Here is an 11035-nt window from a genome sequence, read left to right as displayed (position 1 = left end):
AGGCGGCGTTATTCTCATGACTCGCCACGAAACCGAAAGTAAGGAAATGCTGGTCGGCTCGACCAGCATTTCCGCCACCACTTATAATAACAAAATAACGATAGAGACAAAACGATATATTTATCGAAAATGGACCCATTAACAAGTGTGGGTAGCGGAGATTCATCCACATTAACGTGAGACTTTTTTTAGAAACTCCTTGTTGTCCCTTTAACTAAATGTATTCCCTGCAACAGTAGAATATGACAGCCCAGCTGAACAAGGTGCTGTGTTTGTGTATGAGTGAATTATAACCAAATTGCAATGTCTTCTAGTATTAGAAGACAGTTCAACATTTTGGCAAAATCCAATCCTATTGCCATAATCCCTATAGTCATAGGCGTAGTTTCATCATTACCTTAAATTATGGGTGCATGTTGTTTTGAGATCAGCGGGGCAGAGACGTGAGCTGCTCAGCGAACACAATGGAGGTGAACGGTACAGGTCCCGTGTCCCTCATTAAACCCATCAAATACACAATCCAACAAGTCCACAATGCTCCCGTGGACAAGTTGTGACCTGCACCTTCACCACACTATGAGATAATCATGTATAATTATCATGGCCGTAGCCAGCTATGAGGTCACCGAGGTCCGGACCTCGGTAAAAATTTCAGTGAGAAAAAAATTTAAGAAGCCACAACCTAAATAGCATGATAACCATATCGGTCATCTTTTATTTTGAAACGAAACGCGGGAAGTTGATGTATCGGCAGAACGCAGAAAACTTGAATTGAGATGACAGGCGCCTTCGTTAAAACGTGTGTGTGTGTGTGTGTGTGTGTGTGTGTGTGCATGGGGGCGCCGGTGTTGTGTCAGACCGGTTCTGCTCCGTTTGAAAGGCGAAGGAAGCAGAATGTGTATTATAGAAGAGAGGCACACATTTCAGGACCACTGACTCATGTATGTCATGTGCTCTGATTTTCAACCCCTTATAGGCTCAATACAATGCTGTCAAGTATTTCCCTGATTTCCTACTTTGTCACTGTTGTTTAAGATCAACAAACAACTTTTATTAGACAAAGATGACCCAAGTAAATATAGAATGCAGTTTTTAAATGATGATTTAATTTACCAATGAAGACTTGATATAAATGTAAGGCAAGGCACACGGGCACGAATGAAATTAATAATAATAAAATGAAAATTGAAGTGTGACAAATCTGCAAGAAAGTAAGAAATCCGGAAGGGGCAAATACTTTTTCACTGCACTGGAACAATAGGCTACCTGATGTTCTCAGCTGTAAACGGTAGGTTAATAAAAGGCTGAAAACCACAGGACATTTCCTGCTAGTCAGCGGTATAAAGCTCAATCAGCCTCCTTTCATATCAAATGGGTCTATAATAATAATAATAGCTTAATAATAATAATAATAATAAAGTTGGGCAGTATTAAGCTCAGCCCTATGCGTTCAGGCTAATCACTGCAGGCAACCCCGGTTCAAGTCCCGCGCTGAGTGGCCCTATCCTGCGTGTCATTCCCCCCATGCTAACCCCCGACCTCCCTTTCCTGCCTAACTACTAACTACTACCTAGAGGAGTCCAAAGTGAAGCATAGTTTTTTGTCAATACTGTGAACATTTTCCACATGTTCACATACCCCCCACCACTCCCTCCGGACCTCACCAATTTGAAAACCCTGGCTACGGCCCTGATAATTATGTAACATTTCGACACGCAAAGCAAATATTCAGAACTACTTTGGAAATCACTCTGCCCAGCAGCCGTGTCTGGGATGTTACTGTAATGTTACATTATTATCTCATATCATGGTGAATGTGCAGGTCACAACTTCTCCACAGGAGCATTTTGGAGTTGTTGATGAGTTTAATGAGTGACAGGGGACCTGTACCGTCCACCTCCATCGTGTTCGCTGAGCAGCTCACGTCTCTGCCCTGCCGATCTCAAAACAACATGCACCGATTATTAAAACGTAATGAACCTACTGCTATGACATTACATAGCAGTAATTTAGTATCCATGTTCACAATAAAAAAATACTTGCTAATAATAGCTGAAAGATCATATCCTAAAACCTGACACCCACCTGGAACATGTTGTCGTCACCATTATTACCGCTGGCCTTGGAGGAGCCTCCTGGCTTGGAGCTCTCTCCGCTCTTTGGCTTCTTGGCTGGTTTCTCTGGTGGTGCACTTGGCTTCTTTCTCTTTGCCTTAAAAAAACAACAAAAAAAACACAGACAGACATTTTTCAAATTCTAGCCTCTCACCATGTCCGCACCAAGGATGGTAAATTACACTAGACTTAACCATTCCAATTAAAACACAAACCTTGGTCTCCACTTCACTGTCGGAGTCACTTCCAGATGTGGAAGACAGTACCTCCTTTGATTTTGGCATTCTGCTGAGACAGGATTAAAGAATCACATCAGCCACCACCCCACAATATTAAATATCTTTAATGAATGATTTGTCTGTCTGCACGATAAGGAGGCTTCCTGTATGGGAAGGAGGAATAATTACAGTGACCAATAACACTGTCAAAGTGCATATGGACATAGAAACATTGCATTAAGATTAAAGATAGACTTCTGAAAATGAAATAATTTGGACAAAATAGAAAGGCAGATTTTTAAAAATACATCTAATGTGTGCTTTATATCAATACAATTTGACATTATAGCCTATGCAGAATTGTAGCTGCTGGCCAATTTCAGAAGTGAGCTCTGTAATATATAAGGACATTCAGGAATATGAGACTTTCAACATCAGCTCAGGGTTAGCATTCATTTCTTAATTATATTATATTTGTCTCATTTTTTGGGTCACATTTTTAACATATCACTGGGTGGCACTTAACTATACTTAAACATAACGTAAACTGTTTGTTTTTTTTGTTAACTGCCAGTGGATCACAAGTCCAACAGGGTGTCGACCTCTATCAGTTTAGAAAATCCCTTCTCCACTCGATGATGATGATGATGATGGGCTGCAATTATTACTGGGTTATTAGGAGAAATTAACACATACACATATGATAAGCCGGTGCATATTCTCATTTTTCCAGGTCATAGTATATCAAAGGAGGTTAAATCGAAAGCAACTTGCTTTCGATTTAACCTCCTTTGATATACACATATGATGTGCTTCCATATTAGTACATGCAACATTTTGTATAGCCCATCACTCCACCTCCTCCCATGGAGCAGCAGGTTAAAACCTTTATGCAGTAGTAGGCTAGATACCATGCAGCAGGGATGGATCTTTTTATAGGAGACTGTGATGTGTCCTATGGGAGTAAAGGCCAGGGAAGCTGATAAAAAAAAGACCGATAGTTTTGAAAGCATCTCTTGGGTGTAAAAAAAATAAATAAATAAAAAAAAAAAAAGGCCAGGAGCGATGGTTACCTCGTAGTGGTTTTAAGAACAACAGCAGTTCCGTATCAGTGAGGTGAGGCTGCTCAGGTGTTCAGCTTCATGACGTAACAACATCCTGGTTTCCTACGTCTCTGAGGCTTTTTGAGGCGCGTCTCTTTCTTTTACTGCATTTCACCGTTTCAACTCGGACCCATCGTCCCCTCTGTCCGGTAAACCTTTAGTAACACTAGTTTGTCGCATAATCTGGTGGTGAAGTACCAGCCAAATGAAGCCTGCAGCGAGCGCACCAGCTGTCTGTCCATTACGGCCGGGGCAACGAGCTCAGGCAGCTAAACGCTATCTGGACGGAGCTAATGTGTTAGCACATGTCTGCTGCTGCTGCTGCTGCTGCTGTCTCTAACCACATAAACGACAGCTGCACAGTGAAAAAAAATAAAATAAAAATAAAGAAAAAACGTAGACGTGCTCCTCTTATATACACAACAAACCGTCACAAACACAAGGTTTTACTTTGAGCCTTTCAAACTGTTAATAATGCTTACATGATGTGATGTAGTAGAAGTGCGGGTCTCTGGACAGGAAGCGGAAAGCTCACTAGATTTCCGGTAACTGTTTAGTGCGCTTTTTTTCCTCCCTTTTTCTTTTTTTCTTTTTTTTTTTTTTTTAATTCCTACTTTATTTAAACAAAAGTTCAAACAATCAACCTGACACAGCACGTCTATGATCAGAGCACATGTGCAACAAACAAAAAAAAAAACTAAATTAAATTATATTTATAGATGCATAAAAAAAGTGTGATAAATTGGATGTTTTAAATTTATATTCATATGAATTTCCTTTTCCATTATCTCCAACTTTATTTACCCTACCCTTTAATTTGACAAAATGGGCGTAATGTCTTCTATTACTGGTTGCATTTAATCACATATTGTATAAAATCACTCAAACTGATCTGCAAACCTATAATCAGATGAATGAGATTATATAACAAATTGTCAAATATCGGCATCCAAAACCAAGTCATGACTCAGTCAGAGCTGAAAACATAAACATGACAACACCCACTGCAAACCCACATTTACATTTTCTGTTGTGAAGAGAGGAGAGAGGAAGCTGCTCAGTCACTGATCAGTGATAGTTGTCGGCTCATCAAAGGTCAGAATAAGAACTGAAAATAGACGCTTGATTACACTTCATCTTCCTAAATGTAAACAAACAAAAAACAGCACAGCACATCTGATGTAAACAAACTGACCCTATAAGATTAGGTGTTTTATAGATATAAAATACTCATATGTTACAAATTATAAATGGTGGTATAATGTAACACGTTGTGGCCTTTCGTATAAACAATTATGTTTCATCTATGCAAGTTTATCAAAACAACATAAATCTATTAACACAACAGTTCTTTAGAACAGGGGTTCTCAACTAGTCTCACTCTGGGACCCACATTTTCCCATGGTCATTAAGTCACGACACACTTTTATAGAATTCAAACCAAGATTTTTTTTTTTAAGCCTTTAAAAACTAATTTAGCTCTTTATTGAGCAAAGTGCATTTCAGAGCACATGAATGAGACTGAGGAGGACCATGACAACTGCATGTACGGAAGTGAAAAAAAAAAATCAAACTGCACAAAATGGAGACCAACAAAACAATATATTTGACTGCTAATGCATCTCTGCATTCAGAGCATGTTCACAAAAGTGAATAAATATCAAATTGCACAAAATAAAGACCCACAAAACAAGGTATTTTCACTGCATTCAGGCCACATTAATAAGAAACTGATATCTTTGCATTCAGAGCAAATAATAAGAAACTGAGGACCATTACAACTGCATGTGTTCACATGACGTGTGCCTTTCAATAAGTTATTTTTTCAAAATAAAAGACATGTCCAACATCAGATGTGCATTAAATATTATTTACTTTTTTGACCAGCTGTCCGCGACCCATCCAGAATGGGTCCGCGACCCACTTTTGGGTCCCGACCCACCAGTTGAGAACCACTTTAGAAGTGCTAAATGGGATAAAAACTATTTAAATCATCTTGTTTTGTGAACTTATGCAACAGTGTCTGAGCAATGTTGGATTTCTTTTGTAGAAAAAATGTGTATTTGGTTGTTGAATGAGTCAAATATTTCAGTTCAACAATACAACCCGATGAACCTCATTTATCTTTATTTACTCTATGCTTTAATCTCAACACTGAAACATACAGTAGGCTACATACAACTGAAAAAATTAGGTAGGTATTGGAAACCACCGATCATTGACCAGCAGTGTGTTTAACATACTTGAAACTTTTATTCAACCATTCACACAACACAAATACATCAATGGTTGTGGAGTTGCAAGGAAAATGTGGGGTTATGTGTCCCTCTCTTTCCTGCAACATTTCTGGAAACAGTGAAGCTGGCACACTTCCTACAGTATGTGACTTGTATTCCCACACAGCACTACACTTGTTGGGATACATTCATGTTTTTGTCTTTTTATGGGATTAACAAACTAATAAAGACACATAATATATCATCAGACTTGTCTTTTCAACCTGAAAATGTGTAAACACTGTTCATACCCAGTCCAGGATCATTGTATCCTTCAGTTATTTAAATTAAGAAAAGGAAGCTATAATTTAGGAGGGTTATTGATTTTTGAAATGTGTAAAGTGAGAACTAATATAAAATACAAATGTGTTTCAGTCTTGGGAGTTAAAATGTGGAATAAGCTCAGTGATGAGTTGAAGACATGTAGTTCTTTGTTGAGTTTTAAGAAAGCCTTGAAATGTAAAATAATGAAAAATTATAAAATACAGTAATGATTACTTTCATCTTATTATTTTGGATTGTTGACATTCTAGGTAATTTAATTTCATAGAGTGTTGCCTTGGGCTTCAGCCTATTCCCTTTTCGGTCACTGTATGATATTTTCTTTTTTGTGTGTGTGTGTGTATGGTTGCAATTGTGTATAATATGTGCTGGCTAAATTGTTCACACAGAATGGTTGATTTCGATGTTGGTGTTGTATGACCAAAATAAACAAATTTCAATTCAATTCAATCATCACTGCGTTTTTGAATAACACTGAAAATATGTGGCTGGGTTAAAAGAGTTTTTATTAAACAATTTTAACATTCAGAAGTAAATTATTCACATACAATGCAGACATTGAAGCTGCAAATTATACAATAACCCCCCTTTGTGAAATAATATAAAGTCCATCTTTATTTACACAGGTTAACTTGTAGCCTTGAATGCAGCAGCAGTCAGTAAATGAAAACTTGTCTATTTCCCTCCGATGCCTCTTGCTATGTTGTCGTTGGTCTCAGCTGCTTCCTTCAACACCTGCATCACCAGAGCGTTCCTCCGCCTCGTCTCCTCCATCCGTACCGGGTTGGACTCAGGCAGATTCTGATGGACAGCACAGTAAAATTACTGAATTTAAAGCATCAAGAAAAATGTTGACCATGAACATGTTCTGCATTTAAAGGGATAGCTCACCCATTATCTACTCACCCTCATGTCGACTAAGGGCTGGGAGAAGTTTCAGAGTCCTCCGTGGCTTCTCTGAGTTACAGGGGGTCTCGGCGTAGCAGTGCATGTCCATATAACGGTTGTAAATGGATACCAACTGTCTTCGTAACAAAAAGACACACCAAAAAACATCCAAACACCTACATGCTGCTCGTATGTAATGTCCGTCTTGTATTGAAGCCCCGAAATGCGAAATTGTCCCGAAAAAAATTAAATAAGTCTATATTTCAAGCTTGTTTTGTAGCGGAAGCTCCTCTTCGGTTCGTCAAACAAAACAAGCTTGAAATATAGACTTATTTAATTTCTTTCGGGACAATTTTGCATTTCGGGGCTTCAATACAAGACGGACATTACATACGAGCAGCATGGAGGTATTTGGATGTTTTTTTGGTGTGTCTTTTTGTTACGAAGACAGTTGGTATCCATTTGCAACCATTATATGGACATGCACTGCTATGCCGAGACCTCCTGTAACTCAGAGAAGCCACAGATAACTCTGAAACTTCTCCCAGCCCTTAGTCGACATGAGGGTGAGTAGATAATGAGTGAAATTTCAATTTTGGGTGAACTATCCCTTTAAAATAGAAGAATACAGCTATATAAAAGGGACAGAAATGTAAGTGTTATTATGCAAAAAATAGCAAGAAAATCTAAATCTTAATCAGATTTAATACAAATTCAAGCAAAGTGGCAATGTAACTGTTTTTTTTGTTTGTTTGTTTGTTTGTATGATTTTATGTAGAGTACTGTACATATTTAATTTCTTTCTATTTTTTTAAAGCACCAAGAGGAAAATTGTCTGCGCCTTTCATTTTTGTTCTGATACCATACCATACCCTGAACGCCCCACCATGATAAAGTGGAAACAGAACTGTAGAAGACCTAAAATATCACTTCAATTTCCCCAAAGAGACAATAAACGAAATTAACTGCACAAGGGTTGTTGGTGTCTCGAGATCGAAAATAACATTTCATTCATCAGGATCAGATCTAATGGGATGTTCAACACCTGCAAAGCTGCAAATCGCAAAAGTCTTTATATCATTTGTCATCATTGCATTACCTATTGCAGCAGTGTTGCATTTGTCTAGTCAACTGACAGATAATCTCTCTCCTTCAGTATGAACCCTTGCATCAATAACTTAACTGTCTGAAGGACTAAGACTTTCACATTCACAACACCTAAAAACAAGGTGGTGACTTTTACATTAACCTTACCATTGGTGTGATGCGTAAGAATCAGATGATAGCCTACAATCAGACGTGACACTTACATCCAGAGATATCAGGATTTACATTCTTTGTTGATCAATACTCTGGACAAAGAGTTCGTAGAGCAGCAGAGAAACTGTTGTAAAAAAAAAAAAAAAAAACTCATTTGGCCGGATGGACGCAATGCTGTCACCAAATGCACGCTATGACTCTATATTGTCCTGAACTGACTATATTTGCACAGCAGATAAAAAGAAAAACTAAAAAAAAAATCAGACTTTATTCCTGACCCAAAGACATTCAATATTGATTCATTATGTAGCTACACTGTATTGAACTGTGTCATCTCTTATATCGCTCCAACAGTTTTCTGATATTAGATGCAATTGTGCCGCTTTGCTTTTTGTATAAACTCACCAGAGGTAAAAAAATAAATAAAAAATACACTACACTGGTGTAGCCTGCTGTTTTCTCAGATGATGGATTTAACAACAGTTTTTAATGAAATTAGTTCATCATGTCACACTTTGCTGTAATGTTCAATATAATGATAATGTTTTGACATATTGCTCATGCAAGAGACATGTTTTCAGTGTGTGACAATGTGAAATGGTGCATTTCACTACAACAAAGAGCTATTGATTTGTAAAAGTCTTACAAACTGTATTGGAAGTGCAACAAGACAGCAAAAGTACAATTAGAAATTGACACAGAAAATTCTGATTATCAAAGCTAAACAAACAATTGTCACTATTATTAATAGAACTTAACTAACTCATAGTGTTCGAGAAGAAAATCATAAAAATGTTGGTGACCCACATCTGACTGTGACAAGATGGAGGCCTTCACACTGCAACCAACACACATGTAGGTATATCATGTTTATTTCAACATATTAGCTACTATATTACTATATTATATCATTATATATTACTACTTCATTTTTCATACCCACCTACAGCATAAATAGGCTACTGGCAAAGAGTGCACACATGTAGACATATTTCCTGGCACACATGGAGTCCCATATCATTGAGGCTGAACTTTGCTTATAATGTCACACTAGCCTACTTTACTGCTCTATGGTCAACAACATTGCAAACTGTGCAGTGCTGCACCAGCTTTTACACACATCTGTCTCCTAACATCCTGCTGAGAAGATGAACATGTGGAAGAAGACAGATGTGGTGCTCACCTCCACCAAAACCTTAAAAATGACTGTCCTATCCGAGGCCACACACTTACACACACTGACAGTACTACACATTAGGCTACAACCAGAGATGGACAGAGTAGCCTACTTGACCCCAGTACTTGAGTAAGAGTACAAATACTACTGGTCAAAATTTACTCCGTTACAAGTAAAAGTAGCTCAGTCAACATGTTACTCAAGTAAGTAAAAAAAAGTAGAAAGTAAAAAAGTTCTTGCTTTTAAAGGTACTTAAGTATCTAAAAGTAATTTAGGCTACTTTAAAGCAGAAGTAAGCGATACCTATATTTGTGTTAATATAAGTCTTAAATAGTTATATCTTCCGACAGCAATCACTTACATAGAGTGTTTGGACCGAAACACGGGTCTGTCAGTCACTCTGCTCTGCTCTGAGCCGAGGAGAAAACTTTTCTCGTATCCTACAGTTTTTATCCAATGAGGAGAGAGAACGGCATAAAGGGCTGTGTGTGCAGCCAAGGGACGCCGTGAATGTGGTGACGTAGGGACGAGGACTGTTATGGTGCGCTCAAGGCAGCCCGTAACTCGTGTTTTTCCGACCTGTGAAGTCGTACCAGTTCAATCTGGTACGAGTTCACGGGTCAGAAGTTATGAGTGGCCGTTATAGTGACTTTCACAGGTAAAACAGGTCGGAAAAACACGAGTGGGTTGCCTGGAACGCTACAAAATCGTAAGTTGTGACATGAAGCTGTAATTTACGGTTTCAAAAGCCTGCCTGGAACGCAGCATTAGCGAAAACGACCGGATCGCTTACTTCTGCTTTAAGTAAAAGTAAGAGTAAGAGTACATTTCTTATTTTTCACATCAATGAATTACTATATTTTTTTCTAAATGAATTTAAGGACCTTTTAACTCTTGTTTCTGAGAATTAACTCTTTGAAACCAGCTGCACTGATGTGCTGCTTTTAGGGGTCAGGGTTTCCTTCTTTGACAAACACAGCTTGTGTCCAATAGTATTTAAAAAAAAAAAAAAAGAGAGAGAGAGAGAGAGAGAGAAAAAAAAGAGCAGACCTGAAAGTAATGAGTAGGCTACTTTTCAGCCTTCCTAGAAATTAAAGCAGAAGTAAGTGGAATGTTTGTGTTAATATAAGTCTTAAATAGTTATATCTTCCGACAGCAATCACTTATATAGAGTGTTTGGTCTGAACCACGGGTCTGTCAGTCACTCTGCTCTGCTGTAAGCCGAGGAGAAAACTTTCCTTGTATCCTACAACCTTTATCCAATGAGGAGAGAGAACGGCATAAAGGGGCGGTCCTCTCTGTGTGTGCAGCCAAGGGATGCGCGTGAATGTGGTGACGGTAGGGACGAGGGCGGGGACTGCTAACTCCATCGGCTGACAAGAAGTTAGCCAAAACGACCGGATCGCTTACTTCTGCTTTAACTCGAGTAAAAGTAAAAATATTTGTCTTGGAAATGTATTCAAGTAGAGTAGGTAAGTAGCCTGCCAAAGAAATCTAATAGCCTACTCGAGTAAAGTACAAATCCTCTGGATATGTACTTAAGTACAGTAGGCTACTCAAGTAAATTTACTCCGTTACTGTCCACCACTGGCACATGCAGACGTTGCTTTAAGGCTTTAAAAACTTAAAAACTACTGTCCTATCCGAGGCCACACACCTGCACTTACACACACTGACAATACAGATACAGTACAAGGCTACAACCACACAAGTAGTG

General features: G+C 38.4%; 1 long non-coding RNA gene across 1 annotated transcript; it reads right to left on the bottom strand.

Moving 5' to 3' along the window:
• Positions 1-2080: 2080 nt before the first annotated feature.
• Positions 2081-4004, bottom strand: LOC146960187 (uncharacterized). Its single transcript, XR_015035505.1, has 3 exons — positions 3918-4004; positions 2330-2399; positions 2081-2211 (listed from the first exon to the last, which is right to left on the bottom strand). It is a non-coding gene; the product is annotated as an uncharacterized LOC146960187 (long non-coding RNA).
• Between the last annotated feature and the right edge of the window lie 7031 nt (positions 4005-11035).

Source organism: Trachurus japonicus, unplaced genomic scaffold (assembly GCF_045865225.1).
Source record: "Trachurus japonicus isolate A0001 unplaced genomic scaffold, Traja_1.0 AP030625.1".
Classification (NCBI taxonomy): domain Eukaryota; kingdom Metazoa; phylum Chordata; class Actinopteri; order Carangiformes; family Carangidae; genus Trachurus; species Trachurus japonicus.
Note: the sequence above shows the minus strand (reverse complement) of the source record. Positions and strands in the feature narration are given on the sequence as shown.